At 35.2% G+C, this 16,946-nt stretch overlaps 1 long non-coding RNA gene across 2 annotated transcripts in view; it reads left to right on the top strand.

Moving 5' to 3' along the window:
* Nucleotides 1-35: 35 nt before the first annotated feature.
* LOC309626046 overlaps nt 36-16,946 on the top strand; it is a 39,250-nt gene continuing 22,339 nt past the window's right edge. For both annotated transcript variants that reach the window (XR_014242934.1, XR_014242935.1), the window contains exons 1-2: nt 36-294; nt 10,267-10,431. This is a non-coding gene — a long non-coding RNA (uncharacterized lncRNA). The remainder of the gene's footprint in view (nt 295-10,266; nt 10,432-16,946) is intronic.

Below are 16,946 nucleotides of genomic sequence, written 5' to 3' on the forward strand. Positions count from 1 at the left end.
GTGGCACCGCCCCCGTGTCTCGCGCTTCAGCTTGGCCCGCGCTTTTCGCGCGTCGCCTCCGGGAGCGCTCGCCTAGTGAAGAAGCTCAGGGGAGAGGCGCGGCCGCCAAAGCAGGAGTGAGAGTGACTTGACGCCGGGAGGGAGACCCCCAAAGAGGCCTCAGCCGCAGAAGGCCGGAGTCCTGGCCGCTGTCGGCCTTCCCCGAGGGCTTCGACCGGGCCCCTCAGGCCGCGCACCGGCTGAGCGCCGCCCGCCTCACGGACCCCGTCCTGCCTCGCCGACCCAGTCGCCCTGGTGAGACCTTTGAGATAGTTGCCACACCAGCCGTCGCCCCCCCACCCCCCGACCGTTTCTTTCACGTGTTTCTGACGTGGCTGGCGGGCTTTTTATGTTCTGCATCACTTTACGTGTCATAAGTTCATTTTATATTCTCGATAACCCTATGGGGCGGTCATTATCCCCTTGTTACAGTTGAGTAAACTGAGGTACAGGCAGGTTCCAGAACTTAGCCCAAAGCCAGAGGGAGGGAGGGAGGTGGGGGATGCACCCAGGCGGCCTGGCCGCAGAATGGCCCTTACAAACAGTGTTAAATCCACCTGTTAAGTGGTGTGTGCGTCTCTGAACCTAAATGATCTGTGAACGAGGAAGAATAGGAAGAGGTAGATGTCAAAGACATACGAGCATGAGAACATGACCTTGTTTCAATCCGAGGAATTAAAAGAACGTTGCCAAGATGATACTTCTAATGCTCCGTGTACCACCGAAAGACAGTTGTCACACCGTTCACAGCTGCCACACTTTGGAAAACACCCAACCTAATAGTTTTTCAGCTGATAGCGTGCACTGTATGCCGAATTCTTATGCTGGGTATCCCACGTGTATTATTTTATTTAATCCTCATAAGAACTCTGAAGAAGGTATTTGTTTGGGAACCTGAGGCCCAGAGAGGTTAAGGGACTTACCAGAGTTTACACAGCTAGTAAGTGTTAGAGCTGAGGTTGACCAGAGAGCTGACACATGAATAAAACATGGCCATGCCCTGGCAGGTTTTCTCAGAAAGTCATGATAATGTGGTAAGTGGTTATAGAAACTTACTCATTCGCATGTGCATGTGAAACGCTGGGCTAATCTCTGAGCTACACTAGCGCGTAAAACCACATGACCTCCCTTTCTTGGAGCTGACATTCTGGTGAGTGCCATGGCAGAAAGAAAATGATGATGTGATAGAGTGACTTTTAGGGTTACATTAGATAAGGTGATCTGGGATGGCTCTTGTCAGATGATATTGCCAAGGCTTGAAAGCTGAGAAAAACCTGTTGGATGAAGGGTTGGAGGTAGAGTGTACTAAGAAGAGGGAATAGCAACTGTAAAGGTCCTGAAATGAGAACGAGATGAGTTGTCATAGAATTTACCAAGTGGGAACAACAGAGGTGATCCCATGTTATGGGTTGAATTGTGTCCCTCCAAAATTCATCAGAATTTTGTTTCAGAATGTGGCTGTATTTGGAAACAGGACCTGTAAAGAGGTGATTAAGTTAAAGTGAGGCCCTTAGAGTGGGTCCCAATCTAATCTGACTGGTGTCCTTATAAGAAGAAATTTGAACACACAGGGAGATACCAGGAATGCACATGCACAGGGGAAAGACACAGTGAGAAGGTGGACATTTGAAAGCCAAGGAGAGAGGCCTCAGAAGAAACCAAACCTGCCTGTGTCTTCATCTTGAACTTCCAGCCTCCAGAACTGTGAGAAAATAAAGTTTTGTGGTTTAAGCCACCTGGTCATACTGTTTTGTTATGGGAGCCCTAGCAAACTAATATGACACAAAATTAGGTATTGATTACAATTATAATAAGAGCCCTACATGAAAAGTATGGGGCTCATGAGAGGGTATAGCAAGGGCACCTAAACCATTCTGGCCTGGAAGAGGGAAGGACTCTTAAAAGTGGGACATTTAAGTTGAGATCTGAAAGGGGAGGAGTTAGCCTGGGGAAAGGCCTTCCAATCATTTAGTTTTGTGCCTCTGTAACTCCGATATATCCACAGAAAACTTTTCATCTTGCAAAACTGAAACTCTACCCATTGAACAATAACTTCTCATTCCCTCCTCCCCTGGTAACCACTATACCACTTCCTGCCTCTGTGAATTTGACTTTTCAGGATTTTGAAAGAGGTTCTGTGGAGCAAAGGTGAAGAAGTGATCCATTCTGTAGTCTGCATCTGGGAAACAGAGCTGACTATGAATATGATCTTGAAGGATAGGCACATGTCTTATCAGCTTAAGAGGAAAACAATTCTTGACAGAAGTGAGAGCATATGTACACCAGCTAAGGATGCTGGAAGCTCCAGACCTTCCCTCTGGACCTCTGTTGTTACCAGTCTGCTTGCACACTGGATTCTGATTCCTTTTCCTGAAACATTGGCCTCATCATGGCCACTGACCTACTCCACAATTTACAATGACTGTCATTGTCTGAGGGATGAAGGTCAAATTCTTCAAACTTCAAACTTCTACATTTTTATTTGACATAGAAAATACTTATAATTAAAGCTAATCCCCAAAGTCTCTTTCTAGCCATCAAAATGTAATAAATGAGAAGTGATTTAAAAGTAATAATGTAATTTTAACTTTGAATTAAACTCCCAGACAGGGAAGATAACTCCTTGATCTCTCTATGCTATTGAATTGTAGAATACAGAGGATTGGTTTCACACTCAATAATGTGTTAACCTGTTTTAGTTACCCAGCCAAGCAAACATCATTTTGGGGGAAGAGATATTTTCATAGGTCTTCACACAATTCTGAATCCTTCATAATGGAATTTGTTGGAAGTGTGAAAACCTCCAATTCCTTCCAGTTACTAAATCCATCAAGAACACATCCCCTGAGTCTCTTCAATCTTGGAGCTGATCATGTCTAAGGCTGTGCAGCCCAGTACAGTAAGCCTAGTCATATGTTGCTACTGAGCACTTGAAAGGTGGCTAATGTGACTGAGTAACAGAATATTTAAATTTAGTAAATTTAAAAACTATAGCAGTGTAAAATATTTTCCTGTTATACACATTTCATTGTTTTGGAAGGACTGCATTTCACTTTAGCCTTGCAAATTTATTGTCTGCATTGAGATGGGCTGTAAGTGTAAAATATATACCACATTTCAAAGACTTGAAGAAAGTAAAATATTTATATTTTTTATATTGACTACATGTTGAAATACTGAGTTTGGATGTATTGGTCTAAATAAAACCTAGCATTACAATTAATTTCATGTTTCTTTTTTTAATGAGGCTGCTAGAAAATTTAAAATGATATATATATCTTGCATTTCTTTTTCTTCTCTTTCTCCTCCCTCCCTCCCTCCCGTCCCCCCTCCCTTTCCCCTTTCTTCTTTCTTTTTCTCTTTTTCTGTTAGCTTTTGTTCTTTTGTTCTTTGCAAGTACCAGAAATTGACAATGGCTTATTACATAAAATGGGGATTTATTAGAAGGACATTTCTAGTAGTTCATAATAAGGTTTGAGAACAAGGACAAGTTAAAAGCACAGAAACCAGGGCAGCCCAGGTATCTAGGAAGCAGGAACTAACTTAGTGCCACTGCAGGAATGGTGAGCATCAGGTGATTGCTCTTAGGACACTCAGTTTTTCAAAGTCAAGGAGAGAATCTCATTGAGTCTTAACTAAGAGAGGGCAGGACCTGATTTATAGTCCCTTTAGGACTATACAAAATGGGGGAGGGTAATTCTTTAAAGAGAAATTGGGTGCTATAACCAAAGAAGAGAGAATCATTTTACAAGCCAAAACAGCAAAGCCAAGGTTAAGTATCTATTTAAGGCAGGAAAGAGGAGAGTTCTGTTGACACAGCCATGGAGGACAAATAAGGAGCATCAGTTGGGAAACTGACATACAATATCAGATCTCCCTTTCTCACAAAATGTGTTCCCTCTTACTACTAAATCTTACTACTTTATGACTAACAGTCATAGACTCCTATTTTTTTCTGCCTTCTGCCTTTTTCATTCTTTAACAAATATTTTTAAGCACCTCTTATGTTCCTGGCCCTTTGGTAGGTGGTGGGGAAAATACCCCTTCCCTGATGGTATGCCACAGACAAGGATACAGGTCTTAAATGCTGTCAGGGATAAGACTTATGGCAGGAAACCTAATCTGGATTTGAGGAGCTTGGAGAGCTTTCCTTGGGGAAGTGACACCTAAGCTGAGACCACAAGATGAATTAAGTCTATACCAGACAAAAAAGGGAAAGGGGCAGGAGTAATGAAGGAGAATTTAATTCAGATGGATGACCTCCCTTTCCTGGAGCTGACATTCTGGTGAGTGCCATGGCAGAAAGAAAATGATGATGTGATAGAGTGAGTTTTAGGGTTACATTAGATAAGGTGATCTGGGATGGCTCTTGTCAGATGATATTGCCAAGGCTTGAAAGCTGAGAAAAACCTGTTGGATGAAGGGTTGGAGGTAGAGTGTACTAAGAAGAGGGAATAGCAACTGTAAAGGTCCTGAGATTTTGATTCGGGTTGCATTGAATCTATAGATCAAGTTGGGAAGAACTGCCATATTGACAACATTGAGTCTTCCTATCCATGAACATGGACTATCTCTCCATTTATTTAGTTCTTTGATTTTGTAAGAGTTTTGTAGTTCCCTCATATAGATCTTCTACATGTTTTGTTAGATTTATACCTAAGTATTTCACTTTTGGGGAATGCTAATAAAAATGGTATTGCTGGAGATTAATGTGAATTAAAAGAGATAAGGCTAGAGTGCTAGCAAAGGTAAGATCACAGGGGGCATTTTATGCTCTGTTAAATGGCACAAACTTTATCCTACGGAACTTGGGAACCACTGATTACATATATTTAAAATTTAAATGGAATAAGAAGACCTCAGAAAAGAAAAAGAAAACATTTCAAGTATGAAGAGAAATAAGAGTTTAGTTACATAGCAGTCATGAGCAGGGCGTTTCAATAATAATTAATAGAAAAAACATTTTAAGTTTCTGTGTATCCATTTTTAGTTTTATTTTTCTTGTGTACGTGCATTTTCTAATATGCATTTTGGAATGTACACTGATTACGTATTTAAAATTGATAGCTTTTATCAAAAAATGTAAAAGAAGATCTTTGCAAATAAATAATAGTTACTTAAATATAAAGGGCGAAGTGTAGTGATTTCTTTTAGTCCATTTTTATTTACTTGGAATTCAAAAATGACCTGACATACCCTAAGTGAATGACTTATCTGCCTAATATTGGTAGATCTCCAAAAATTATATTAGTTCTCTGGGAACTTCATAACTATTTGGCAGTCTATTTAACTTTACATATCAAATACATTCTTAAGATAAATTTATCTTAAAGATACATTTCTCCATAGAAATAATTTAGGGAATGAAAATTTCATGTAACTGCCAATTATAAAGGAACACCAGAGTATAAGGATTTTTAAGATGACCTTGACTAAGCTTTTAGCTTTCCTATTTTCAACTGCTATCTTATAATATTTGGAGTATGCACCCCAAATTTTGTATTCCTTCATTGGTAAAACTTTAAGAACCGGTTTTGACTAGTCAGGTCCCAATAGATATGAACTGTTATAAGCATCAATGTTAGAAATATAGTCAATTAAGAACTGGGATTAAAACTAACTAAAAAGCTGTAGTGATGCAAATTTCCCAATGACTGATTCATACTTCATTCCACAAAAGCAGAATAAAAATTTAAAGACAGGAATAAAGTAGTTGTTCAGCTACCAGATCACATCAGCATTTTGATTATTCAGGGAGAACTTTTACTTGACTGCAAATTGGTCTTCTTTACTTCCGAAGTATGAACAATCACTATCACATATAATATCTACATGTTTAATCCTTGACATCTGCATTTTGTATTTGAGCTGTGTATGCCTGTGAGTGTGTGTGTGTCTAAGGACGGACTTTGGCACATTAATTTAGCTAGTTGAAAACTTTATTCATTTCTATTTCTATTGTACTAACAGACAAATTGGTTGCAGCTGGTCACAATTGCTTTTGAAAAGGATTCAATAACATACTGTTTCAAATACAAATGTATATAGTTGAGCAATGATTAAACAACTGTACCACTCTATCCATTCATAAAGTATTTACTGTGAGCATCAAGCAAAGAGAAATACGCATATACTAAAATTCTGAGTTTTATCTATACTGTTTATTAGATAGGTAGGTAAATTTGTGTGGCATCTGTAAATGAATGAATGTCAATACTTTTTCAAAACTTCATGCTGATAATGTATATATAACTTTGGTAAAAAAATATATATATAACCTTTCCTATTTTCATTGAAACTGAAACTCTCAAAAACCCCCCAAAACCCCACAGGCTTATTTGGCAGAAGTTGACAAGCTGAATCTACAATTTTTCTCAAAGGGTGAAGAAACTAGGATAGATAGAACAATTTTGAAAAAGAAGAAAGTTTAAGAACTCACACTAGTTTATTTCAATGTCACTATAAAGCTACTAATCAAGATAGGTTAATATTGGTGAAGCATAGATATGTAAATCAGTGGAACAAAATATAAATTTCAGGAGTACTCCCAACAATGATGAATTGACTTTTTCTAATTAATAAACTTTACTTTTGGAACAGTTTAGATTTATAGAAAAAGTAACCAGATAGTACAGAGAATTCTGATATGCTCTCCACCTTCCCCACGCCACATAGTTTTCCCTATCATTAATATCTTGTAATAGTATGGTACATTTGTTATAACTGAAGAACCAATAATGATACATTAGTATTAACTAAAGTTCATGATTTGCATAAATGCTCACTCTAAAGTCTTGCTATGAGGTTGGTGTTATCCTAAAAACAAAAGCAGAGAAAAACAATAGATGTAACAAAACTACAATTACAGACCAATATCCCTTAGGAATATAGACACACAAAAATAACAAAATTGAAAAAACCAATAAACAAAAACAAAAAATTTCATCAAAATACTACCAAAACAGATCCAGCAATGTATAAATGAATTGAACACCATGACCAAAAGAGCTTCAAGTATATAAAAGTTTCAAGATTGGTTCAACCTAAGAAAATTGATCAATGTAATATACCATATTAATAGAATGAAGGAAAAAAACAACAAATGATCATCTCAATTTGATGGAAATAAAAAGTATTTGACAAAATCCAACACATTTTCATGATAAACTAAAACTAAAGCCAGGAATAGAAGAGAACTTTTCAACCTGACAAAAACATTTATGAAAAATCCATAGCTAACATCATATTTAATGATGAAAGACTTAAGGATTTCCTCCTAACATCAAGAACAAGACAAGTATGCCCATTCTTACCACTTCTACTCAACATTGTACTGAAGGCTCTAGCCAGGGAAATTAGCCAGAAAAAAAAGAAATAAACGGCACCTGATAGGACAGAAGAAATTAAAACACTCTATTCAAAGATGGCGTGAGCTTGTATATAGTAAATCCTCAGTAATCCACGGGAAAAAACTATTTGATAAAAGAATTCAACAAGGCTGCAGGATACAAGATCAAGATACAAAAATCAACTGTATTTCTTACATTGGCAATAAACAATCAAAATTGAAATTAAGAAAACAGTTCCATTTACAATAGAATCAAAAACAATAAAAGCCTCAGAAATAAATTTAATAAAAGAAATCCAAGGTTTATACATTGAAAACTATAAAACATTGTTCAAAGAAACTAAAGAAGACCCAAGTCAATGGAAAAACATCCTGTATTCATGGACCTGAAGACTTAGTTTTGTTAAGATGTCAATAATCCCCAAATTTATCTACAGATTCAACACAATCCATATCAAAATCCAAGCTTCCTTTTTTGCTGAAATTGACAAACTGTTCCTAAAATTCGTATGGAATTTTTGGGACCACTGAGAAGCCAAAGCAAGTTTGAAAAAGAACAAAGTTATAGAATTCACATTTCCTGATTTTAAAACATTACTACAAACACACAATAATCAATAGGATGTGGTATTTTCATATAGATAGACATATAGATTAATGGAATGTAATTGAGATTTCAGATGTAGACCCTTACATTTATAGTCAACTGATTTTTAACAACAGTATAAAGACAATTCAAGGGAAAGCAGAGAATATTTAATAAATGTCTGTGCAAACCAGATCTCCACATACAAAAAGAATGGATTTGGACCCATACCTCACAGCATTTACCAAAAATATATCAAACAGATCAAAGACATAAATGTGAGATCTAAAACTATACAATTTGTAGAAAATGTAAATGCAGATCTTTGTGACCTTGAGTTAGGCAATGATTTCATAGATATGAAACCAAAAGCAGAACAACAAAAGAACAAAATAGATAAATTGTACCACATCAAAAAAATTTTTAACATGTGCTTTAAATTATACTCTCAAGAAAGTATAAAGTTAACCCACAAAAATGAAAGAAAATATATGCCAGTCATATATCTGATAAGGGATTTGTATCAAGAGTATATAAAGTACTCTTAAAACAAAACAATAAAAAGATAATATACAAAGGATTTGAATAGACATTTCTCCAAAGAAGATAAACAACAGGCACATGAAAAGTTACTCAATATCTTTAGTTATAAGGGCAATGTAAATTAAAACCACAACAAGCACCATTTTACACCTACTACTATAGCTCTAATCAAAAGGTCAGAAATAACAAATGTTTGCTAAAATATGAAGAAATCAGAACCCTCATATATGCTGGTGGGAATTTTAAATGCAACAGCCACTTTTGAACAGTTTGATAGGTCCTAAAAAAATGTATGCATAGGGTTGCTAAATGACCTAACAATTCCACACCTAGGTATACACCCAAGAGAACTGAAAACATATAGCCACACAAAAACATGTACACAAATGTTCCTAACAGCTTTATTAATAATAGCCAAAAGCTGGAAGCTATCCAAATATTCATCTCTTGATGAATATATAAACACAATGTGGTATATTGATGCAATGGAATATTATCCAGTCCTGAAAAGGAATGAAGTACTTAACCAAACTACAATATGGATGATATTCTTACACCGATACATACAGATAAATATATATATATGTATATATATACATATATATATCTAGGTCTATATAGTTATTTAGATATATGGATATAAATGTACACTTGGTCATAAAGTAAAATATCTTTTTCATTGTGGGGTCAAAATAAAAAACATTTGAAAATCATTGTTATATCCTGGCTGGTACAAAAAACAAAACACAAAAAAGGAATAATATTCATGGCATGTGAAAATTATAAGAAATTCAAGTTTTAGATTCCATAAATAAAGTTTTGTTGGAACGCAATAAGGCTCCTTTATTTACATACTGTCTATGGCAGTTTTTGCATTACAGTGGCTAAGTTGCGTTATTGTAACAGAGAATGCACAGCCTGTAAAACCTAATATTCACTCTCTGTTCTTTTATAGAAAAAAACAATTTTTAAACCATGGATTAGACAGTAAGTACTTGGCAGGAAAATGAAGGAAAAGGTAGAATAATACTTTGGGGAGTCTCTATAAGTATATGTGGATTTTAAAAATAATCAGATAAATTTAATTGTGAGACTTGAAACAACAGAAGACAGCAAATTTTAAAAAGAAGAATTCAGTTATTATTGCACAAGTTCTTGGAATGTTAATGGTTAATTTTAAAATAATAAACACAAAAGGATAAATTTACAGTTTGTGTAAATATATAGATTTCTTGAGCAACTACTGTATTCTGAAAATTGTACTGAGAGAAATGAATAGGATCTATGCCTCAAGACTTATTTAATATGGTTGAAGAGTCAGTACTTGTCATTCACTATTACTCATAATTTGTAAATTTTGATAATTCCCAGGGACTGCAATCACATGTACTGGTATTTGAGGTATGGAGTTACTTCCCCTTAAAACCAATAATCCCACTGAATTTCAGATTCACTTTACTATGTTGTTCTATACAAATGACTAATTTCTAATTATATGAAATAAAAATTATGGACAGAAGCCTATGAGTAGGAGTTATACACCCATATTCCCAGTAAGACTCATTCCCTGATCCAGGGGCCAAAGGAAGCTAAGTATTTTGAATAATATCGATTATGGTTCCCAATTTCTCAGTGACCCCTTCCTTCTCATGCTGTTGACTAACTTCTAGCTCTTTTGAAAGTCAGGATAGTTGTGGTCTCAGCAGGAAACATTTATTCCAAATCTTCTTCTCTGGTTCTGCCTTTCCAGGTTGGATGGAGACAGAGAAAAAGAGAAAGAATCCAGGAATCCAGACGATCTGCAGAGAACACTGTATTCTGTGCACATGCACAGGAGGTACATGGTGGCATAAGCCCTGGACTGGGAGGCAGGAAAATCTGCGTTCAGCTCCCTGATCATCATCTAACTAGTTGTGTAAGTTCCTGCACATTTAATTTCTCAGGACTTTAGTTTCCTACTGTAAAATGAGATTATGGTAAATGGTCTATATTTTTTAGCTTTAAATTTATTTTTGAGTTGACCATAAAAATATAACCCTTATGTTTTAACACACTTCATAAACAGATTCAGAGAATGTAACTTATCAACACCATAGTATACGGCATATGTGATAATGTTACACAGAGAAGTTTCTGCACATTGTCAGCTTATAATTCCAAAATAGTATTAAATGAATTGTGAAGCACTGGTGGAAGCTTTATAAGTATAAATAAAAGAGCTTTTATAAACAAAGGAATGCATTGTGACAGGCTTGAAAGATAGGTTAACATAGGTCAAAATACCTAATCTGAAAGATTAAGTTTACTATCTTTAGACAATGATCATATTAGATGAATTTAGTTAGGGTTTTTTCTATTATCATCCATAGGAATATAAACTTTACTGTAATTTCTTGGTTCTAATTAAAATGGAGTACAGTCATCCAAAATCCAAAGCTACATTTAATCATCTGAGCTATTCTTATTGTTTAAGGCATTCTGAGGTTCTGAGATCCTTGATAATAAACTTCTTAGGAATAAAAGGAGAAATATTAGCTTCTACATTTTAGAAAATTTGCTTCATGTTAGGCTATAGGAAAATTACTGGTATACATAATTTTCCCTCCATTGAACTGCAACCTTAGGTCATAAATGCATGTTTTATTAATAGTATTAATATTGACTAGATAAGTCTATATAATTAATTTGCATGCTTAACTATTCCCTCCCATCTTTCTCCAAATTTTGCATTTTCCCCCCTTATGTACTACTTTGAAACCTTCATTAATCTTCATGATTTTTTCTTTTCTATAATCTTTGGTTGAAGATTTTGGTTCTTAATCTTTAAGAACTGTACCATGATATCTAAGATTGTCCATCTATTCTACATCATCTTATATTTTTTTCTCATGTACCTTGTTTTTAAATCCTTTTATTGCTTGCTACGTATTTGACCTAGAATATAGCTTAAGTAAGTACCAACCTCTCTAACTACTAAGACATTTACTGCTTTTATTTGAAAATATATAAGAAATTTCTCTCTTCAAAACAGCACGTTCATTCAAATTTAAAACCATGGAAAATGCTAAATTTACACAAGTCCAATAAAGATGCAATGTTGTAAGTCCTATGAAAAATATGAATCTGATTTTGTAATGTCATTAAGGAAATACTATCACAAAAACAGCATCAGGTGTGGCTGCAAGGCCATTAAAAAAGTAATATGCCAGGAAACATTTTTAGTAGTTTCATTGTCTAAAGTTAAATTGAACACTTAGTCATCTTGTGCCAGTAATAGAATTGTTCAATTACTCAACTAGAAATACTTATATATATGTATACACACACATTGCATAGTTTACTGTTGTGCATTTTATTTTATGCTAATTATAGCTCAATAAAACTGATAAGAAAAAATATATGAAATTACTGGAAAACTAAATGAAATTAAAAATAATAATATACTAATTGTTAAAAAATCGCTGTGTAGTATAAACTTAGGAAGACTAATATCAGGTAGAAATTTCTTTTTTTAAAAAAATGGAATTTCAAAGACAAAGGAGTCTTCCACAAGACATTAAAGCAAATGAAAGATAGGATTATATCTATGAGAGGGTAGTGAGATTTACAGAGGATAATACAAATGTTTAATTAAACTTTTATTTTACCTAAAAAGAAGTGAACCCACATATTTACTAGGTACTCATTATTAGCAGTTGACAGAATCGAATAAAAATAGTGTTATAATTTCTGAACTCAGCGTAATACAATGATTAAGAACAAGGTGTCTGAGGTCTGGTGACTTAGTTTTAAATATTTGCCCCAAATTCCCTAGCTCTGTGATTTTGGACAAATTATTTAATCTCTCTAAGCCTCAGGATTTTTATTTATAATATGGGAAAAACAGCAATACGTACTTTTGGGATTTGTGGTGAAGAGTCAAAGACAAAAAATACATAAACTACTTAGCACTGGGTTTGTTGAGAATAAAGGCTAACATATTTTTAATGGAAATAAGACACTGTGTTAGGTTGGGAAATGTTTACTAGCATAGTCTGTGTAGTAATATGATGAAACTGTATTTTTAAACATATTGCTTCACAACACTCCTCTATGCTAGGAAGCGATAAATGTAGCAGTGGGGAAAAGAAAAAGTAAGTAATTTCCCCATTAAGTAAAGTTCATATCAATGAAGAGGTAAATTTCAGTAGAAACTATAATATCTCTTGTGACATCAACTATGTGTGTTTTCAGTGGTATGATAGCCTCTTCCTTATGAATGATATCTAGGCCATGTTCCTTAAAATCCCTCTGTGCAGTAGCCCAGTCTGATAGAATGAAAAATGAATGTCAAACTGCCATGAAAAATAAGAGTAGTGAAGAAAATCTGAGCACTACATGCACTAGGTTTTGCTTAAAGGGCATATAGAAAATAATTTGACATAAATATTGATATGTGGAAAACATTGATATGTGGGGAACTGTATTAACACAAAGCATCAGACATAGGGCTGCTAGATTTAAACAATATTTTGCTTTAAAAATGAGAAAAAAGAGGAAAATTCTGAAAAGGGAAAAAAAGCCAAAGCAGAAACTGATCATTTTGGAAAAGGTCAACAAATAGTGCAAACAAGACCCATGGCAGACTCTGAAATTTCCCATATGGGAAAGCCATTCGTATGTGCAGAAGTATCAACAGCTTTGAAGTTAAGTAAGAAGGATAATTATTGCTTTAACTAGATACATCTCCAAATGAAATCTAGGGTGAAATGGAGCTATTCCTTGCCATAAATTATAGGGACATAGTTCTCCTAGAACTCATGGTTCCTATGACTTATTTTCAGGTTGCTTCACAGAAACAGATTGTTGAATATACTTACTCATTAGCAGAGGTCTCAACAAGTCAATTCCACAAAATAATAAATACACAGAGAAAAAAAATAAAAGAGTAAATTGAGTTTCAATTTTTAATGACATGCACATCCAACTTAGAAGATAGTTAACCATGCCCTAAAAATTCTGTGATTTCTTGATATCATTAATAAAGTCATACTCAAATAACATTTTCTCATTGAAATTGTTGTTAACCTGTCTTTTCTTTCATCATTACGTATACTTCAATGCCCATCAGGAACCCTGCTATCATCCACATTTTATAGTCATGGTGAACAGATTATATGGCAGTGGAAGATGATATACCATATACCAGCCTCCCTCTCCCTACTTTATTAATATATCGGAGACTAAGCTAGTTCTGACACATTAGCAGGCTCTCAGAACACATATAGGTTACTAGGTAGGTGAACATTAGATCTGGTGATTCTTCTGACATGTCAAAGCTTCTCTTTAAAGGCTTATTCATCTAAGTTTTCTCTCATAATCTATTTATAGGACTCAAAAGAGACTTTGATCAAAAGTAGTTGGATCATATCTTTAACAGTGTGAAAGTTAGATTTATTTTTTACATCTGCTAAACTGCTTTTTCATATACACTCCCCCAGTGACTTTCACAAGCATCACTCCAGTGCATATACCAGAGACTTCATGCTGCACATACTGCTCCTTGTGCTTGAGGCAGAGATTCTACCACTAGGAGTCCTACTCAATCACTTGATAAGTATTAATATGTCAGCCATGAGAAGGCCTAAGACCCTTGCCATTAAATTCCAGGTTGTTTGTAAGGCACTATAGGGGGATGTATATCTTTTAAAGAATATGGGCAATATGTACATCATCTGAGTTAAATGAACACCATTTATACCCACGGATATTAGACATGTAGAGCCAGGAATATTAACAGAAGAGCTCTTATTAGATGTCAGAGTAACAATTGCCAAGTACCCCTGTAGTAGACCATTATGCCATAGTTTCCTGAAAATAGCCTCATGTCTTAGTTTCTTTCTTAGCTCTCCATTTTCCCCTTGTGAGCTATCTTCTATTTATTTGACACAGTTTATGTAATCTATCTCTACACTTGTTCTTGCTCTGTTGTCAGATATTAAGTGGCCTAAGCCACTTGACCTCCTAGTTCACTACACCCAACTTGCGACTATCTTATTTACTTGGACTAGTTTGGAGTATTTACTTGATTATTTACTTGGATTATTTACTTTATCCTGACACGACCAGTTCCATTCACCTTCACTTATTGCCAAGGTCCACTTTTTTTAATGTGGTTGATTTTTATCTATATTTCACAAGAAATGTTGTAGATTATAATTCATGGGGTAAAATGTGGAGTCTGAAAAGATCATGAAACACCATGGAGCATACCCAAAAGAGGAGAACAATTTTAGGTTTATACTGCTTCTGTGAAGGAACACTCTAGATCTTAATTGAGTTCACCCTAGGTCTTAAATACAAAGCCAGAGTTCCATGAAGAATGTCAGGGATACTGTTCACAAAAAAGGGGTAATGTATGTAGCACAGTCTGTCAATGTCACACTCTATCTCTTTGGCCTACACCTCAGGTAGTTTTCATAGAGGACTTAGACATACCAACAACTTCCTGCATCTCTGCTCTGGAGAGATCTCTGGCCATGGGAAGATGCTAGGCAGTCACACAAGGCAAGCTTAAAGTGCATGCAAGGTAATTCACTGGAGCTCCTGGAGTCCCAGGGGTTGTAGGTAATTTCTCCAACTTTTATTTGCAGGGCAAGGGGTTATATGTAAGTTCTTCAATTCCCTGCCCCTCAGTAGTCAAATTCTGTGGCATGTTTTGCACAGTGTTTTAGCGGCTTCTGGTGATATTAATCCCAATTGCCAACAGGGGTAACTTGCTCATTAACTCATCTTCTATTGACTTGACTCCATTCATTTCTCACTTCCCTTCTTTCTCAAGTAGTTCCAGGGTTCAACTCACAAAGAGATTTCTTGTATCTAAATTCCTGTGTTAGTATCTATTTATGGAAGAACCCAAATTAAGATAAAACATAAGGATTTGTTCCCCAAATTGATCATATTTATAGTTCATGTAGTCTAAATTGTTACCTAGTACTAGGTACTTTATTATTTTGACCTCTGCCTCAAGAGGTTAGAAAAGTAGTTGGAATATACTTGTTTAAATTAATAAGATACCATGTATCTCATACTAATTATTTATATATATTTTGTTGAAAGACATTTAGTATTTCCTCTTAGCAGTTTAGAAATTAAATTAAGGTTGTACCAGATTATCTTCACCCCATTGGTCTATAATCAGATAACAAAAGGGATCTGATTGTCAGTCATACTCACACAATATCAGAGACTTTACCTGATGTTATGAGTTGAATTGTGTCCCCCCCCCCCAAAAAAAATATGTTGAAATCCTAACCTCTAGTACCTCAAAATGTAGAGACAGTGTCATTGCAAATGTAACTAATTGAGATTTGGTTATACCAGAGTAGGGAGGCCCTTAATCAAACATAATGAGTGTTCTTATAAAAGATGGCATGTGAAGACACACACAGAAAACGCCATGTAGTAATAAAGGAAGACAATAAAGCTACAAGCTAATGAATGCCAAGAACTGCCCACAAACCATAGGAAGCTAGGATGAGGCAAGGAATGATTCCCTTATGTCTCTACCAACACCTTGATTTTAGACACCTACCTTTGGAATATGTTTCTGTTGTTTTAAGCCATTCAATTTGTGGTACTTCGGCAGCCCTAGGAAATTAATATACTTACTATCAAGCTATATTTAAGAATTCAAGGATCCTAGTAATCACAAGGCACAGGCAAATAGAGAGAAGTCCAGGTCAGGTACTGTAGCACTCCAGGTCTTTTCTTTCCATATCAGACACACTTTGACCAGATTAATATAGAAGTATCTAAGAAATATATGGAGCCACATTCATAATAGAGAAGGGAGCCCCTCAGTCATCTCCATTTTATACTTAAATATTTAAATAGCTAATGTGATTTTTCCAGGGATCCATGCCACATAAATTCATGGATTCCAAGTGTATTTACTTCAGGCACACTAGACAAACTAGGTAAACCCTGCTAAAACGATTCCACAGATAACAACTCTCCTATTGGCAAAACCATTAAACAGTTTGTCTGCAGATCTGTCATCAGCATGTTTACAAGGTTTGATAGAGCTTTTCCCCCCAGCAAAGGGATAGAGGAGATTCCTGACCTGCTGCTTAACCATTTTTCTTCCAACATAATAAAAGTATATTTATAATGTTTTAAACTTATTTTTAGCTCTCTGTAGATTTTCAAGATAAATTATTGGTTAATTAAAGGAAATTATAAGGAAGATAGTATCTGCTGTATTTCTGCTGTATTCAAACTTTTTTATATTATTGTTTTTTAAATGCTTCATCTTTAGTCTTAGGGAAACATATGTTAGAAAGACATGATTTTACCACGCAGTCACGTAGTCTTGAACAAGTTACTTAAACTCAGCTTATACTTTCTAAACCTGAAATGAGAATAACTAGTCCACAATTAAATTTTAAT

This window comes from Balaenoptera borealis (genome assembly GCF_965194805.1).
Source record: "Balaenoptera borealis genome assembly, chromosome: 3".
In the NCBI taxonomy this organism is placed as follows: domain Eukaryota; kingdom Metazoa; phylum Chordata; class Mammalia; order Artiodactyla; family Balaenopteridae; genus Balaenoptera; species Balaenoptera borealis.